The sequence below is a fragment of the Papio anubis genome, chromosome 8 (assembly GCF_008728515.1).
Source record: "Papio anubis isolate 15944 chromosome 8, Panubis1.0, whole genome shotgun sequence".
NCBI lineage: Eukaryota > Metazoa > Chordata > Mammalia > Primates > Cercopithecidae > Papio > Papio anubis.
The window spans coordinates 130,104,999-130,124,228 of NC_044983.1; the positions used below are offsets into that span (position 1 = coordinate 130,104,999).

At 42.0% G+C, this 19,230-nt stretch overlaps 1 long non-coding RNA gene across 2 annotated transcripts; it reads left to right on the plus strand.

Annotated features, from left to right (window-relative positions):
- The first annotated feature begins 5,608 nt into the window (after positions 1–5,608).
- LOC108587385 lies at positions 5,609–18,509 on the plus strand. 2 transcript variants are annotated; one of them, XR_004185952.1, is made up of 3 exons: positions 5,609–6,094; positions 15,835–15,864; positions 16,064–16,077. It is a non-coding gene; the product is annotated as an uncharacterized LOC108587385 (long non-coding RNA). The 2 variants fall into 2 exon arrangements; XR_002524034.2 differs by lacking the exon at positions 5,609–6,094 and having other exon boundaries at positions 15,835–15,928; positions 16,064–18,509.
- The last annotated feature ends 721 nt before the right edge of the window (positions 18,510–19,230 follow it).

Consider the following 19,230-nt stretch of genomic DNA (forward strand, 5'->3'; position numbering starts at 1 on the left):
CTCGGCCTCCCAAAGTGCTGGGATTACAGGCGTGAGCCACTGCGCCCGGCCACAAATGAACTTTGTATTGACGCCACAGGTAAGATGATCCAACACCTAACAGTAAGATGAGTGGAATCAGGAAAATACAAACATGTAACAGTGAAAGAAAACCCTTTAGGGAGAAAAAGAAAATGCAATTTAGAGTCACCCATGACTAAAACTCCGAACTCAGCCTTTCTTTTTTAGGGGTATCCAGGGAGGGAGACAGGGTCTTGCTCTGTCACCCCAGACTGGAGTGTAGTGGCGTGATCCCAGCTCACTGCAACCTCCTGGGCTCAAGCGATACTCCCACCTTAGCCCCCCAAGTAGCTGGGACTACAGACATGTGCCACCACATCCAGCTAATCGTTTTGTATTTTTGTAGAGACAGGGTTTCACCATGCTGCCCAGCTGGTCTTGAATTCTTGAGCTCAGGCAATCTGCCCACCTCGGCCGCTGAAAGTGCTGGGATTACAGGCATGAGCCACCACGCCCGACCTGAACTCAGCCTTTCTTATTTTTAAAAACTGTTGTCTACATTTCTGCAGATCACAAAATCTAAACTTTTTAAAAATCCCATGCAGTGGACATACATATACATATTATTAGATAATATTTTATGCTTAAGAAGTCTAGTAAATTGGCTGGGCACAGTGGCTCACACCTGTAATCCCAGCACTTTGGGAAAAAGGCCCAGGTGGGTGGATCACCTGAGGTCAGGAGTTTGAGACCAGCCTGGCCAACATGCTGAAATCCCGTCTCTACTAATACAAAAATTAGACAGGCGTGGTGGTGGGTGCCTGTAATCTCAGCTACTTGGGAGGCTGAGGCAGGAGAATCGCTTGAACCTGGGAGGCGGAGGGTGCAGTGAGCCAAAATCGCGCCACTGCACTCCAGCCTGGGTGACAGAATGAGACTCTGTCTCAAAAAAAAAAAAAAAAGTCTAGTCAATATTATTTTGAAACCCTAGTTTACATAAAGTACGGTGCATAATGATTGCATTTTATTGAAAAGAACATTGGGAACAGAAAAATTAAGTGACATTTTAAAAGTGACATTGTCTTAAATAATGAAATTGAGAACATAAATCAGTCTAACTTCCAATTATAATTTCTAATCATTACCGCTAGCCTCACATATCTTGGCACAAATATTTGTAAACTGCAGTAGTACACTTACCTTTTTTACATGTATTTTTTAAAAATTGTAATTGTGTCCTCATTAATCATAAATCCAATGTACTTTTTAATCTCACTATGTTCTGAAATTAGCAATCATTTCAGTCAGTCCCTTGGGATTTTTTTAAAAAATGGAAAACGCTTCCTTTAATATCTCTTGTTTAATCTTCATTTTTACTCATTTGTTCAATTGAGGAACTAAGAGCCTGCACTAAAAAAATCAATGGCACCATTCAAGCTGTTCCTTCCATTTTTACAATATTCAATTATGCTAAGAGGAATGAAATTGTGCCCAGTATCCCAAAGTTGGGCTTTTGACCCATATTCACTATTAAAATAATTTCTTGCATTCTGTCTAATGTATAAAAACAAAACAAAATACTATTAAGCATTCTGAAGGTATTTTTTACTTCTTATATGCCCTGATGCTTAGCTCTTATCCTTCAAACCCCTTCTCTAAGAATAAAATTTCTTGAAAACTAGGAAAAGGTGAAGGTGTCATTGTTACCCAAGCCAGGCATGAACAGTATAAATTAAATGAAACTTGATTAGTTATCATTAATAAAGTTTGCGGCTACTTCCTCCCTTTCCTCCTCATCCCCACATGAAGTATGAACTAACTCACAAATAAGGTCTCCTATTAACTCACATTCCTTTTTTTTCTACATGACCAAAGCAAAATGATTTCTGAATTAAACTTCCCAAATACTTCATTCATCATCTCCTGCAATTTCAAATAAACGCAAATGCATTAACACAAAGGGGAAAAAAAACTCCTTTGAAAGAATACATAGTTGTTCTTTTACCAAAATAGCATTTTTCACAAGTGACTCAAACAGAATTACAGCTTGGGAAAAACAAGCCTTTAATTCTGCAGAATAATTTGCACCTACAGAAAATTTCAAGTTAACAGTTTTTACTGCTCGTGGACTTTAGACCAAATCCATTTATTTTGATTTTGCTGAAGTTTGGGTATAACTGCTTGTTGGCCTCTGCTGTGGGACCACTGTCCTAGTGAGAGTGTCTGACAAGGTGCTTTTGATACTCCACTAACTAAACTACCTTGGATGAGGTTCCTGACAAACCTGATCATAAAATTTTACTCAATGGTGAAAAGCATTTTAATTAGGCTTCAATATATTCCTTAAATCAGGCTTGTCCAAACCGTGGCCCAGGACAGCTTTGATAGAGGCCCAACACAAATGTGTAAACTTTCTGAAAACATTATGAGATTTTTGTTGCAATTTTTTAAGCTCGTTAGTTATTGTTAATGTATTTGATGTGTGGCCCAAGATCATTCTTCTTGTTCCAATGTGGCCCAGAGAGGCCAAAAGATTGGACACCCCTGCCTTAAAGGATATGGGATAAATCAGATGACAATATTCCCACTCAGTTAAACCATTATAGGTGGCATATAAGTGGAACAACACTGAATTTAACTTTGTCCCTAAACACTTTTGGTAAAGAGATAACTCAAAGAACACACCGATAACCCTAACGTATGCCAAAAATCTGTTCCTAAATTGTTGTATGCTGACTGATTATTCACAAATCAAATCACATTTGATGAATACCACATAAAGGGATTAAGTACTTGAAAGCAACTTTTAGTGAATTCCTTTTGTAAAATTCTCACGTAATATAATCAACTAGTAATTAATTTGTTTTGTAATCTTAAACTTCCAAATGTCAAATTTCTTAAAGTAGAGCACAGCTGTTTTCATAAGCTGAAACATTCATACCACAGTACTGCCCTTCTTTCTAGTGCCCCTCCAGCAAGCTCTAAAAATGTCACCCCAAAAACGAGCTGTTCACCTGTGGTAGAATATACAAGCAATACTAGAAAAATCGAAAAATAAGCAATTCTTAAAAATGTAATACAGAAATGTGTGTACAGTAGTTCAAAAAAAAGTCAAAGAATGATTTTATTTTTGGCCATGATCACAATAAACGCTCGATAAAAATGATTTTTAAAAACCAAGATACGCACAGCCCAAATCACTTTCGCATGTGTTTTTACCACCTGGAGTAAACCGTTCAAGAACTGTTTATCTCCATGAACATATAACCTCCAGGATGCCACCAAGGTCAACAAGACCTACAGAAGGGGGATATGCTAACTGTTGATTTGTCCAATTCTACAGTTGCCTTGAAAAAGAGAGAAGAGAGAAAAACATAAAAATTTATTTATATATTACAAGAAACAATACTTTCAGGCTGTAACAATTAAGTACCCCATTACAGGACCGTATACAGACATATGTCAGCTATGGCCAATAGGAGCATGATATAAAAGAGACCTCACAGCACAAAAGTAGCTGCACAGAAATAACAAGATCCCAAATGGACTGATCTTTCTCTGCACCTGGCATTGAAAACTTTTGGTATCCCGGCTACATGCCCCAAGGACTCAATTTCAAAGTGAGGGTACTCTGTTGAGGGAACTTTTTGAAAATGACAAATAACCAAAGAGACATAATTAACAGAAAAAGCACCCACATATCAGAAATGCTTAGGTAAGGAGCAAGTGTGTATATGCTGAGACTGCTGGTTAACACCGAATTCACAGGTTGTTCTCTTATTCTCCACCAAAAATTCTCTCTGCCATTTCCTCACCTATCATCACAATCCCGCATCTTGACAACCCAGGAAGCTTTCTTAGATGAGATTTAAATTTTAAAACACATCCACTTGGGATAGTGTTTATGCTAGACTTAAGCTCAAAAACTCCCTATCGGCTTGAAAGCATTGTATCGGTAATTTCCAGGTAACATTCAAATTTTGTTTTAAAAGACATGCCACAGCTAGTACCTGATTTAGTGATTTAGTGGAGAGTTTATGAATAATTCATTCTAACGTTTGGTAAACAGGTAGTATACACAAACATTATGATAGTGTAAAATTAAAAAGGAAAAAATCAGCAAAAGCACTGGTTATTCAAAATCAGCACAAGACTGTCTCGTAAATTACTTTCAGAGAAGCTCCAAACTGGTGGATGGCACTGGGTCAATGCGATTACTTAACCCTGGCAGTTACAACTAAACTCCAGTTTGATGGGATCCAAAGCTTATTACAAAAAGATGACTGCTTGGGCATATCAAGTACTTCGGTGTCCTCCTATTTTGTTCCCACGGAACACGGAGCCTGACACCTGAAACTCTTCAGACACCCATCACCTTGCTTCGTGGCTTTGGAGTTTTGTGTACATTATTTGTAAAGTCCACTGGACATAAATTCAGTTGTGTGTGTACAAGAACTTATTTCCTGCATGCACAAGGGAAGAACTCATGTCAAATCAAGCAGTTCCCTCTCGCCAAAGTAACTTTTTTATCATTTAGTCCTAAAATAACCATAAGCAACAAACATTAAACACTGGCATGGCAACGTGCACACATCATGCCCTGGTGCTACACACAGGCGGATTCGTTCATCTCTGGTCCCCATCCAGACGGGTGCTCCCGGCCCCTCTCCCTCCCGGCCGGTCCAGCCTGGCTTCACCCGAGTTTTTGAAATCCGCCACTTTCGCTGGCCCCGGCAGAAAGCAAGGCGCCTCGTCCCGAGGGCAGAGTTTCTTGCAACTGCCGGACAAACATATCCCGAAAGCTTCTCGCGGGCCCCTCGCCCGGTCCCAGCACTTCACGAGCCCCGGGGAGGGGCCCACCTGCCTCCCGCCGCCCGCCCCATGCCCAGTCGCCGCGGCTGCACTCCGGGGCCGCACCGCAGCGCCCACTCCCCGGCCCCGAGCCCCCGACGACTAGGGCGCCCGACCCTGAGGGACGGGAGCTCCCAAAAAGCACCCCCCGACACTAGTGACCCCACGACACCCCCCAGAGGCCGTGTCCCGAGAGCCTGTCAGCGCCCCCGGAAGGGGGTCAGGAGGGGGGCTGAGTGCCCAGTGTCCTCTCCGCTCCAGACGCCCTCTCCCGCCCCAAGGCACTCACCTAGCCCGGGGTCGGGGGTCGGGCGAGGAGGCCGCCCGCCCGCCGCGGCCCCCACCCTCCCGCTCCCGGCGCCCCGCGCCCCGGGCCCGACGCGCGCCTGGAGCGGCCGGGGGAGGGGGCGCGGGGACGCGCCAGCGCCGGGGTGAGGGGCGCGCGAGGGGCGGGGGGCAGGGGGCGCGGCGAGAGCTGGGGTTCGGCGGCGTCCGCACTGAGAAAGCAGCCTCCGCCGCGTCCGTCATGGCGCGCGGCGGCGGCAGCAGCTCCCTCCGGTCTCTCTGCTCCCTCGCCTTTAGTTTGACCTTTCCCTCCAGTGTGTCTGAGGGAGAGCGGCTGTGCGCGCGCGTGTGCATGTCTCTGTGTGTGTGTGCGCGCGCGCGCGCGTGGGGAAGGGGCCGGGTTCGCTCCCCGACGCCTGACGTCACTGCCATGGCAACGGCAATCCCCGCCCCTCGCTTCCCATTTCCTGTCCCCGCCCACTGTGCACGTTCTGGGGCCCTCACGTGCTCACTCACACGCACGCACGCACGCACGCACTCTCGGGGCGCGCGCGCCCATGGCGCTGGGGGTTGGGAGGTAATTTGGGCTTCCGCCTCCTTCCCTTCCCTTCCCTTGCTGCCTCCCGGAATTTGACCAATCCCGTGAGGAGGAGCCGTGGGCGGGGCGGGCTCGGCTCCCGGAGCGGCGTGAAAAATTTCCCGAGGCAGAGCGAAAAGTCTTCCTGAGCTACTGAGCATGTCCGGTGGCCAAAGGGGCGCTTTGGACGCGAGAGAAGCGAGAAGAGGAGGAGAAGGAACCGAGCGGGTAGTTGAGGGAAATCTCGGAGGAGGTCACCTGCGATGAAACTGGGGCTGCCTAGTGTTAGGGTCAGGCAGCCTTGAAGTGGAATCCAGATCCGCCACTCTGGCTGCGTGACCTTGGGCATGCCATCAAAGCGCTCTCAACCGAACGTCTCGGGTAAAATGGGATTAGTAAAGTCTACCAAGGTGGTAGTGAGGATCAAAAGAGATAAACGCGGAAAACGCCTCACTTGGCATGTGATAGATCCTAAATGCCTAGCTATTATTATGGTGCCCACAACCTCCATATTTTACAACTGGGAACACGGGACTGAAAGAGATTAAAAAACTAAATGACTCGCTCAAGGTCAGGTAGTGGTGGAGACCCAGGCTTCAAGTTCAGTACTGTTTGTCCTGCAACGCCTTCCCTTAAGCGGGCGTAATAAAACATTTCAGAAAAACCACCTTAAAGAGCATCGCTTGGGATCTGTGGATCACTTGGTAGTCCCCACCTCCCTCCCATCCCCACAAAGTTTAGATCTGGACCGAAGGGCTGAATAGCCTCAGTGCAACTTTTGGAGGGGGGTTGTTCAGCTTCTGAATTTGCATCTGAACGAGCAACAAGGTGGTGCTTTCCTCAATTCCCTTGGGGCCCCTACAGGCCTTCTAAAGTTTTGGTTAAAGTGTAAACAGCAAGGAGCTCCAGGTCCTCCACGTCTCTAACTACTTGAAGAAAGATTAACTCAATTAACCAGCATTTACCCAGCATCCACCAAGTAGTAAGGTTTTCCCAGCCGGCAAGGAGCCTGTGACCTCTGGGCTGTGCAGGCAGGCACCTTGGGATTCAGACACACTTAGGCTTCCAGCCCATTCCTCTAACTTAGCTCTTAATCACTGCCAAGCAGTATTTCTTGAATGTTGTAGTACTATGTAATTTTAGCTATGCTGTTAACTTTTTTAAAAAGTGTGTGTCTGTCTCCCTTTCTTGTAGCCACAAACCTATACCTGATCTTGGTAAAGGATATCACCCAGTACCTTAAATAAGCCCTGAAGTTTTCCATGTCTCAGGAATTATTTACTTGACCCTCCCAAGTTAAATGCAATCTCTTCCAAAAAATCTTGGTCGTCTACTTAGTTGGAATAAATTAGTATGTTTTCTACAGCATGTGGCAGCCACCTTGCTTTAGACACTGTTTCTAGTTTCGTGTTCTACTATTTATGCGCTTTATCACCTACAAAAAGTTTCTCGAACATTCATGTATGAGTTGGCTGTTCATATGGATCAATATATCACTTATTATCCATTCCTTTAAGGCTTGATGTATTTTCCTTTCCCTTCAGATTGTAAATCTCTTGAATGGCAGGAACCATGTCTAATTCCACATCGAATTTCCAGCCTCTTCCTCAGTAACAACACCACTCAACAACTAGCTGTTGAATGGCTGAGTGAGCTCCCTGCCTATCTTGTAAAATTATTAGGGGCATACTTTATTTTTATGTTTATATCTCAAAACCAGGGATTTTCTGGGAAGTTAAGAATTCCCAGTAAATTTTGGACTACTATAAAATGCACCAGAAATTACATGGTCACACTCGTGCAGTGAAAGAAGGCTTTGGCAGTAGCACAAGACATCAAGCAGAAGTAGGAAATGCAGTGAGGAAGAAGTCGTAATGTTTTCAGCAGCTGCCACTATGGATCTAGGATGAGAGCTCTCCATGTGTTAAGAATGAGAGAGAGATTACTCCAAGGTATATAAGTAATGTTGCTCCCAGGGAAGGGGAAAAAACATGCAAAGAGGAATTTTGAAATCAAACAGCATTTGCTTACTTTGAACTTGTACTATTTGTCCCTTTGTCTAATTTGGCACAAAAATTGAAAGCCTGGTAGTATTCTTACATCCAGTATTAGAACTCTTGATATGCTGTTTAACTCTCTACATGTGTAAGTCCTCACCATACCTAGTCCTTTTATCCCTCATCGTGCTATGGCACCAGCAAATGCCCAATAGCATGATCTTGAAGTTATTTGCAGTTTATCCTTATCTTTATTTGTCAGTCTTCAAGTCCCATAAAGTCTTCCTCTTTTTTTTTTTTTCTTTTTTTGAGACCGAGCCTCGCTGTGTTGCCCACGCTGGAGTGCAGTGGTGCGATATCTGCTTGCTGCAAGCTCTGTGTTCCAGGTTCACACCATTCTCCTGCCTCAGCCTCCCGAGTAGCTGGAACTACAGGTGCCTGCCACCACGCCTGGCTAACTTTTTGTATTTTTAGTAGAGACAGGGTTTCACCATGTTAGCCAGGATGGTCTCAATCTCCTGACCTCATGATCCGCCCGCCTTGGCCTTCAAAAGGGCTGGGATTACAGACTTGAGCCACTGTGCCCCGCCAAGTCTTCCTCTTAAATGGTAGTGAGAGCGATTAACTGTCCTCCATGCCCTTGGTCACTACCTTAGGGTGAGTCCTTGTATCTCTCATCTGGACTCTTACCAAAACCTCCTTCCTAACTGGTCTTTTTGCCTCATTTTAGGCCCATCTATCCCAACTTCCAACACACCCCAGACTCTAGAGAGACCTAGAACTTACATTTTATGTTTTAGAATGTAAATATTGAACATATAAGGATAAGATGTTTAAAATTTGTGTTTGGGATCTGAAGGACCCATCTAAGGCTTTTTTGGAGACTAAACAATGAGAACATTTTTGAATTAGTGACATTGTTAATTAACAGAGAGCTAAGATGTCTCTTGGTATTTAATAGGCAATCCTCAAAAAGTTGGGTTAAAAAAAATGCCACCACGTGCGTGTGTTTAAGTCCCTCATTACTAACAGAGAAAGAATATTCAGTTCACATTTTAGGGGGATCTCCTGCTCCAGGATTACTGAGAGTCCTCTCGAGTTTGCATGGGCTCAGGTGAAGTTATAAGCACACCGTTGACAGGAGGGCATTTCTATCAGGGAAGGCCAGTATCTTTACAAGAACGTAAGCTTGTGGGAGGAGGTGGTAAACGAGGAAGCAGTGGGGACATGAAGTGAAAACGCACTACTCAGCCAGACCAGCTCAATCAGTCCTGGTGATGAACAAGGTGAATCAGCTGCTCTACTCTTACGGCCTGTTAGGACTGATGTATTCAAATTAGGCAGCTGCATACACAGTATGCACTGCACAAACCCAGGGAAGCTATTTGCATGGGAGTCTGTGTGAATACCATTCTCTGGGACTGTGTAGTGCTAAACCTGTATGAATATCTGTAGCAGTCCTGAGTGACATGTACGTGGCACATCTCTGTCTACTTTGGCAATCTAAATTATCCTGATGATATCTTCGATAATAGAAATAAACATTTATGGGATATCCACCAATTATCTCAAAAACTTATTTTAATGTACAAATTTTATATCTGAAGATTTGCGCATATTTCAAAATGCTTATTAGACTTCTGTCACTGCCATTCATTTATTTGTTCTAAAAAATAACAATTGAGCTGCTAAGTTCCAGGCATGATTCAAAAGCCTGGTTCTATAAATGTATTGAGCACCAACTACAAATCTTAGAAATACCATTAACTGGCTGGGCGCGTTGGCTCACGCCTGTAATCCCAGCACCTTGGGAGGTTGAGGTGGGAGGATCACGAGGTCAGGAGATCGGTCCCATCCTGGCTAACGAGACGGTTAAACCCCATCTCTACTAAAAATACAAAAAATTAGCTGGGCACGGTGGTGGGCACCTGTAGTCCAAGCTACTCGGGAGGCTGAGGCAGGAGAATGGTGGGAACCCGGGAGGCGGAGCTGGCAGTGAGCCGAGATAACACCACTACACTCTAGCCTGAGTGACAGATCAAGACTCCGTCTAAAAAAAAAAAATATATATATATATATATATATACCATTAACTGATTTCTTTAAACTATCAGCTTATGTTTATATATTTTTCGGTTTATGCCATTTTATAATATGAAGATGTCCTCTATATCCTCTTTTTTTTTGAGATGGAATCTGGCTCTGTCGCCCAGGCTGGAGTGTAGTGGCATGATCTCGGCTCACTGCCACCTCCATCTCCAGGGTCCAAGCAATCTCCTGTCTCAGCCTCCTGAGTAGCTGGGATTACAGGCGCCAGCCACCGTATCTGGTTAATTTTGGATTTTTAGTAGAGATGGGGTTTCACCATATTGGCCAGGCTGGTCTCAAACTCTTGACCTCAAGTGATGTACCTGCCTCAGCCTCCCAAAGTGCTGGTATTACAGGTATGGCCCACCGTGCCTGGCCTCTAAATCCTCTTTATTTCATAGACAATCATCTATTAAAATCTGAAGATGACATTTGGTTCTTTCATTTCAGACAATTCAATATAATAGGATGCCTCAGTGAATATAAAGCTTTTATATAATTTTTTTCCTCCTGGCATTATCAGAAGAGGTAACAGAAAGTTAAGTTGGCTTCTTTAGGAGTCTCCTGGGAGCCCTAGGGAAATCTACCCTGAGTAGAGTGGGTGCAAGACCCCGCTGGCCAGAAAAGAGAGTATAATTATGCTTTGTGCCCTGGATCATTCTGTAGAGGAAAGCTGCCCTCCAACCAGAAACATCTAATTTAGATTGTTATATGAGCAAGAAATAACTGAAAATTTGTTTGTTGTTTGTTGTTGTTATAGCAGCAAGCTTTACTCAATGAATTAATTGGAAAAGTAAATAATATGACCATATTTGCACCCCAAATTTGTGGAGCTGCTCATACTAACAATATTAAATTCTTTTTTTCAATAGCTTTTAGGGTACAAGTGGTTTTTGGCTACATGGATGAATTATACAGTGGTGAATTCTGAGATTTTAGTGCACCCATCACCCAAGTAGTGTACATTGTACCTAATGTGTAGTTTTTGTTTTTTTTTTTATCCCTGGCTCCCCCCTCCTACCCTCCTGCTTCTGAGTCCATTATAGATAAATGATATAAAGTGATATAAAGTCCATTATATCACTCTGTATGCCTTTGCATATTCTAATAATGTTAAACTCTTAATTTCTGAACACGCAATTAAGTGAGCCTCTGCCTCTAGTAGTCTTTACAGTTGACCCTTGAACAACCTGGTTTGAACTTTGTTGGGCTGCTATGCTTGGATTTTCTTCTGTCTCTGCCGTCGCTGACACAGTACGACCAACCTCTCCTCTTTTTTTTTTTTTTTCAACCTCTCCTCTTTCTCCCCCTCCTCATCCTACTCAACATGAAGACGATGAGGTTGGAGAGCTTTATGATGATCCACTTCTACTTAATGAAGAGGAAATGTATTTTCTCTTATGATTTTTTCAATAATGTTATTTTCTCTAGCTTACTTTATTATAAGAACACAGTATACAATACATATAACAAACAAAATAGGTGTTAATTGACTATGTTATCAGTAGGGCTTCTGGTTAACAGTAGACTATTAATGGTTATGTTTTTGGGAAGTCAAAAGTTATGCTTGGAGTTTTGACTGCACACGCAAGGGTTGTTCCCCTAGTTCAAAGGTCAGCTCTATTACATGGCTTCCAGGTCTTTGATGGCTGTCCTATGCCTGAATGTCACTGCTGGAAAACTGTTATGTGCAGTTCCAGAAGCTGATATACTTAGTAAAAAAAAAAAAAAAAGTGGGGGCTACTCAGGAGGAATCAGTATACACATACATATGTAGAATCACACACACACACACACCCCTACACACCTACTCACACATGCTACAAAATAGTAGGATGCAGAGTTCCATCATTTGAAACTCTGGAAAAACTTCCACCATTTTTACATTATCATTACCAGCATCAACATCTTTCTCTCCATTATAAGTCAAGACATTGGAAAAAGTCTGAAACAGTAATCTTGACTATTCTCAGTAACTCAGGAACAATGAAGGAGGAAGAATGAATGAGTTGTCCCCTGAAGATGGTGGGCTCTCCTTTATGCATGATCATCACTATCTCTCTGCTATGTCTGTCGTGTAACTTCATGAGGGGTGCAGCGTCATGCCAGACATCTGTGTTTGGATGGCCCTCTGGCTCCTCCACAATTACTGCAGAGTCAGAAGTGGAATTTCCGCCTGATGTTTTATGTCAGAATCCGTATGAAAGACTGCAGCATGCTGAGTGAGCTTTCCATTCTGGCTGAGGATGCGATGCAGGGTCCACCCCCTGCAGGCCACAGTTTTGCCTGGAGGCAAAGCATTCAGTCTTTCCATTGGCCTGACAATTTGAACCAAGCTCGAGGCCCACAGACAAAATGCAGCAGCAACTAGAGAGGTGAGTTTTGTTAAATGACAATAACATCCATGCATCCAGGGGAGCTGCAAAAGTCATTCCTGTCAGATGCACTCAAAATCGAAAGCCAAATTTTTCCTGCCAAATGCTCTGAGGCTATTGAATAAAGTCTTGGACTATTTTAAATAGTAACTTAAAACCTCTAGTTTCATGGCTCAGTAATAAAATCGTGATAATTCTAATCAGTATCCTCATTAGTGAATGCTGGTGACTATTTATTGAGTGACCACCATGTGCAAGTACTTTGCTAGATACTTTCTGTATGCCAGATATTTAAGCTTCATAATCGCTTTGTAAGGTAGATGTTATTATCCTGTCCTATCGCTGGAGAAACAGAAATTCAGAGCACATAAGCAACTTGCCCAGTGTTACCACAGAGATGTTGTCAGTGTACTTAAAGAATACATGGGCTAGGCACGGTAGCTCATGCCTGTAATCCCAGCACTTTGGGAGGCTGAGGCAGGAGGATTGCTTAAGCTCAGGAATTTGAGACCAGCCTGGGCAATGCAAAACCCTGTCTCTACAAAAAAAAATACAAAAATGAGTGGGCATGGTGGTGGGCGCCTGTAGTTCCCACTACGTGGGAGGCTGAGGCAGGACGATCACTTGAGCCTGGGAGGTGGAGGCTGCGGTGAGCTGTGTTTGCACCACTGCCCTCCAGCTTGTGCTACAGAGAGATTCAGTCTCAAAAGAAAAAAAAAAAAAGTCTTTGAAAAAAAATGGCTTAAGACTTAAGTATGTAAGAGCTACTTCCTAGCTCAGGGATATTTTAAACAAGCCTTTTATTGGAAAATTGTAAACATACAAAACTAGAGAGCTATACTCATCAAGCAGCTCCTATCAGGAATAATTTGGAAGTAAAGGGTTTTGAATGATTTCTACCTTATTTTTCTTGGAGGAGAGCCAAGTCCTTAATAAGAATTTCTGCAAAAGAGGAGCCTGGGGCTGAATCTTATTTATAGAGGCAAAATACTATTTTTATTTCAATCTCACATTCTTACTCTCCACTTGAATTTTCGAATTAATGCTGAAATAGCAAATAATATGAAGACTTAATTTTGAGTTGTCTAGTCCTCCTCAGCCCTACTGCAAATCCTCAGCTTAGGTTTAAAGGAGGTTTATGCTGAGTCACATAATAGACTCCTCCCTTGTTATAATCCACAGCAAGACTGCAGGAGTTCTTCATATTGTGGAACAGGCATAAGTCAACTTATATTTAGCAAATAGTTGATTTAAACTGAGGTTGATTCAGTGGTGCGCTGTGGCATGCTCATAGTGGCTCACAAGAGCTAATTGTACATCTCTTCCTAATTTCACATTTGGTGACGTGACACTGGTGACTTGAAATTGGCCACGATGAGAGTATTTATACCATGGAAAATTGACAAATATACAAATCAGGGCTTCTGTTCCTCCAGAGAGGTAGTTGTTAAATATTTAGCAGCACATTACTGGGTAGATTCTATTATTTGCTCAAAAGTATCTGCTGTCCAAGTATCTGCTGTCCTTCACTGTGGGTCTACTCCCCACTGCTCTTCCCTGTGAGACTAGTATATTTTTCACCCATCAGAAGTCCATCTTCGAGGGATAAAAGACTACAAATGGGGTGCAGTGTATACTGCTTGTGTGATGGGTGCACCAAAATCTCACAAATCACCACTAAAGAACTTGCTCATGTAACCAAGCACCACCTGTACCCCAATAACCTATGAGAAAATTAAAAAATAAATAAACTGCATAGAAGGCAAAAAGAAATAAAAGAAGTTCATCCTGACCACGTGACTTGCTTTGGTCAATGGAATGTAGCCAGAACATATGCCATTTCCAAGTAGAGGGATATGTGCCTTTTTTTTTTTTACTTTTTACTTTGCCCCAAGCCAACAAGTCCCAGATAATGTCTACTTCTTCAGTCTAAGTCCTAGAAAAAGATGACATGTTACAAAATGACAGCCAACCTGTAAAGGACATGGACATATGCAAAGAGCAAATCTTTCTTATTGTAAGATTTTGGATGTGTTTGTTGTTACTCCATCACGACTTAGGCTAAGCTAATTGATACAGCAATTAAGACTTATCACTGAGTTACTACCATAGGAGGAAACCTAAATTATGTTGCATTAATTCTGAGGCTTGGGAGTGGGAAGCAAAAAATAACGTTGTTGAGGGATGGAAAAATGGCAACCTATGTTATCTAGTGGCAAGGTATTGGGTAAAACTGTCACCTTTAATCCCTTGGAAGACAGATAATGCACTAAATGAGCTTATGGCTTTAGGCAAAGTTGTGAAACGGAATGTTACTCTCATGCCTAAGTTGCTGTGGGCTGCACGTAGTGAAATGATATGAAAGTTGAACTTAGGTAGGAATTGTCCATTTCGGGGAGATCAAAAGGGAGTAGAAAGGGTCCAGAAATTTGAGAACTCAGAGGACTAGAGGGTGTAATTGATTTTGATCTCCAAACAACAAAAGATAAAACCGGAAATGTCTTAAGTGACAAAGACTGACTAAAATTCAGCCTTGTGGCAAGGACCAATCAAAGATATTGTTCCTCAATTAAAACCTCTCAACTGATTACAGTGGCACCAATTACATCCTTCCAGTCGCACAAAATGGCTTAGGGAAGAGAGATTCTAAGTGTAGTTCTTTCACTGGAGCCAGATAAATTTAAGTTACCTGCAATTAAGTCTAGAAGGAATGTCGCAACTAGAAAAGAATTATGGATGTGGCCATTGGCACATGAGGCTGTTTGGAATCAAATAGATAAGAATGTGAGAAAGTTATATTGCCAAAAGAGTCACCGGCTCATGCTAAAACAGATTATAACTGAGACTTGAAATGACCTTTGGATTTCCAACTTTCTGTGGGAAGAAGACAGAGAAGCCTGGCCAGCTTCCAAAGAGGACATATTGTCCTTTACAAAAAATGCTTTAGGAGAACAATTGAAAAGGAAGGACCTCCCGGAGGACAGTGCCAAGCCCCATGCCGAACAATACATCAGGTGTTACTGTTCTAGGTCCAGAATCAAGTCCTAATCAAAGAACATTTCCAGTCTCCATGGAAGGTAGTCTGCAACTTCTGCCCAAGGGCCTTTCAGAATTGCCATGGACAAGTGACTTCTGCGTTCTTCCTCTCCTCTCACTCTGAATGGGAGTGTTTGTTTCAGGTATCCTGTTTCACCATGATACACTGGGCATATGAGGGGCAGATAACTTGTCTTTTTGATCCGTAGGTTTTGCTCTCAGGAAAATGAACATCTGGGCCTGATGTAGAGAACTCCATGAGATCATGGAATTCAAGTCTGATGCTGTAATCGAATGGAATCTTTAGGTTATTTTTCTTGAGTAGGGCTGCCAGATTTTGTAAATTAAAATATAGGATGCCTAGTTAAAATGGAATTTCAGATAAACAATGAATAATTTTTTAGTATATCTCACTGTGCAATATTTTGGGCATACTTATCCTAAAAAATTACCCATTGTTGATCTGGAATTTAAATTTAGCTGGGCATCCTGTATTTAATCTGGCATCCCTATTGGAAAGAATAGATGTATTTTGCTTACAAATAGAGGAAAGTGCAGACTCATGACCCAGAATTCTGGTAGATTGCACTATTTATCCAAAACTTTGTTTCTCTTTTTTTTTTAGGGCCTGCCTGGTGGCCCTCCCCGTAAGAAGGTATTCTTCCTGCTCCATTGACATCAGGCTTATTAGCCATGTTTCTGGATTTGATCCATGTTATGTGAGTGAAAATGATAATTGCTGCTTCCAGATAAAAACTTTAAGTGCCATCCTCTGATTCTAACATTTCTCGTGGGCCTCTACCACGATGCTCATGTGCCACAGCTCAAGGTTGTTCCTTTGGTCTTGATTCTAGAATAAAGAGACCATGGAGCAGGGCTGCAGCTGATCTTCAAAGAGCATGAACACAAGCCAGACAGAAGCCATTGTTGTAAACCCTGAAGATTTGGGGGATATTATTGCAACACAACTCAGCCCAAACTGACTAATACAACAAGTTTCTATGTATACATGGAAATGTATGTGGTCTTAGCCTCCAGGTGGTTTTCATCATAAAACTAAATTACATCCTAATTGAAAAAAATACAAGCACAAAGACAATAAAAATCACATGAAAGATTTAAATGTTTGAAGTCCTGTTTTTAAAAAAGGATGAATTTAGGGTGGGAATACATTATGTTTTTATTAAAATAAACATTTTATATCTTAATAAAAGTTTTCTTACAGTAGTAACATTTGAAATGGATAATTTTTATATTGGAAGCAAATAAACAAAAATGCACCTAGAACTTAATTAAGGTTAGTGCCGAAAGAAAGTGATGTGTTTTCTTTTCTCTGTGCCGTTGATTATAATACATACCATTGTTTATTTATAGATTCAAATTACTTTTATTCATTCACTATTCAACATGCTTGTAGATGTGTGAAGGATAGGAAAACATAACCCCCAATAGGTGCCCGGCATTCTGACTCAAAAGTAGAGTTGCAGGAACACTATAGTTTGGAGCCAAACAGACCTGGGCAACAATCCTGACCCAACTACATTATTACTTTATGATCTCTGACAAGTTTCTTAACCTTTTTGAACCTCAGTTTTCTTATCTGTAATGGATAATAAAATGATAATGCCTCTGTTTACAAAGCCTCTACTGTTTGCCAAGGTACTTAGGTGCTCCGCATATATTATTTTCTTGAAGTCTCACGACATGTAATGATGCAAGTATTTTCATCTTCATTTTACAGATGAGAAAAGTGAGGCTTCATGGTGTGGAGCAATTGGATATAAGTTACTTAACAGGGAGTAAGTGGCAGAACCAAGGTCCAACCCAGTTCTGCTTCACTGCAAGCTTATGTCCTTCTGTTGGGAAAGCGAAATAAAAGCATGCTTGGCATCATTTGTCATCAGGGAAATGCAAATCAAAACCATCATGAAACACCACTTCACATCCACTAGGAGGGCTAGTGTAAGAAAGCCAGACAGTAAGAAGTATTGGCAAGAATATAAAGAAATTGAGATCCTCATATTCTGCTGGTGGGGATGTAAAATGGTGCAACTGCTTTTAATAGTTCCACAAAAAATTAAACATAGAGTTACCATATAGCCCAGTGGTTCCACTCCTGGAATAAAGCTCTTCAACTCCGGGACTCAGAATCCCCTGGGGATCCCCTTGCTGTAGGTCTTGAGAATTGCAACTTGGGAGCAGGGAGCAGTCCTGAACTGGTCATCTTCCTCCTCACCACCTCACTGTGCCATCTCCTCACCTCATTCTCCAATCCCCAAAAGATGACTACTGATGACCAGTCTCCAGGTCAGTGGAGAACGTATGTGGAGGAGTGCGGGAGGGATAACAAAGCATCCTGGGTATATACCCAATGATTACACACACACACACACACACACACACACACATATATATAATGAAAGCATGTCCGTAGAAACTTGTACATGAATGTTTATAACCCCATTATTCTTAATGTCCAAATGTGAAAAGTTCAAATAGATGTGAACTGAAGAATGGATAAACAAATGTGATATGTCAATACAACCGAATATTATTCTGTCATCAAGTAAGTGAAGTTCTGATATATGCTTCCATCAATACAGATGAACATTGAAAACATTATGCTGAGTGAAAGAAGTCACTCACAAAAGACTACATATTATATCACTTATGAAATGTCTAGAATAAGGAAATCTATTGAGACAAAAGGCTGACAGTGGTTTATTAGGGCTGGAGGGAATGGAGAGGTCAAGAGGAGAAATCCTCCAAAAGGTTTCTTTTTGAGCTGATGAAAATGTTCTACATTCGACTGCGGTGATTGTTACATATATCTGTGACTATAGCAAAAACCATTACATTGTAAACTTCAGATGGGTGAATTGTATGGTATGTGAATTGTATCTCAATAAAGTTTTTTTTTTTTTTTTTAATAAAAAGAGAACATAGAGCAGGGCTGAAGCTGATCTTCAAAGGGCATGAACATAAGCCAAGAAGAAGCCGTTGTTGTAAGCCCTGAAGATTTGGGGGGATATTATTGCAACACAACTCAGCCCAAACTAATACAACAAGTTTCTATGTATACATGGAAATGTATGTGGTCTTAGCCTCTAAAAAAAAAAAAAAAAAAGAATATCTGAAAATCCCAGGAACTCGAGGCTCATGGTGCATAGTCAATGAAATGAATGGCTGTCTTTCTTCATCCTTCCCTCTCCAATCTTTCGTTTTCATTCTCCTTCTTCTCATTCTCCTTCTTCTCTCTGTGATTTACAAAGCTGGTCATGCAAAAAAACAAAACAAAACCATAGGCTAGGAGTCAGAAGTCTTCGATTCTAGGTTCACGTGTATGAGATTTTTTGGAAAAAACTCACATACTCTCAAGGAGCCTCAGTTCCCTCATCTTCAAGGGGGGATAATAACACCCTCTTTACCTATTCTGCTGGGTTCTTTTGTAGATCAAATGAAAGAGAGGCTATGGAAATCCTTTATATATGTTTTGAAAATTCTATCCAGTTGCTATGGGCTGAATGTTTGTGTTCTTCAAAATTTGTATGTTGAAACCTCATCACTGACTTGATGGTGTTTGGAGGTTAGGCTGTTAGAAGGTGACTGGCACAAATCCCTCATAAGAGAAGCCCCAAAGAGAGCTAGCTTGTCTGTTTCACCATGTGAGGACATGGTGAGAAGAAGCCACGTAAGAATCAGGAAACAGGTCCTCACCAGACATGGCATCTGCCGGCACCTTGATCTTAGACTTCCCAGTCTCCAAACTAGTGACAAATTACTGTTCACTAGGTGCCCAGTTAATGGTATTTTATTATGGTAGTCTGAACTGACTAAGACACTGGTTATATGATGAAAATACCGTACTACTATCACTACTGCTACTACTTCCTATATTAGCTCATAGTTTTTTGAAGTCTTATGTTCCAGGTACGGTTCTAAGTTCTTTTCATCAGTAACTCTTCTAAGAGCCGATTTTAAATTTAGCAAAGGCAATAAAACACTTTCCCTGGTTTAGTGA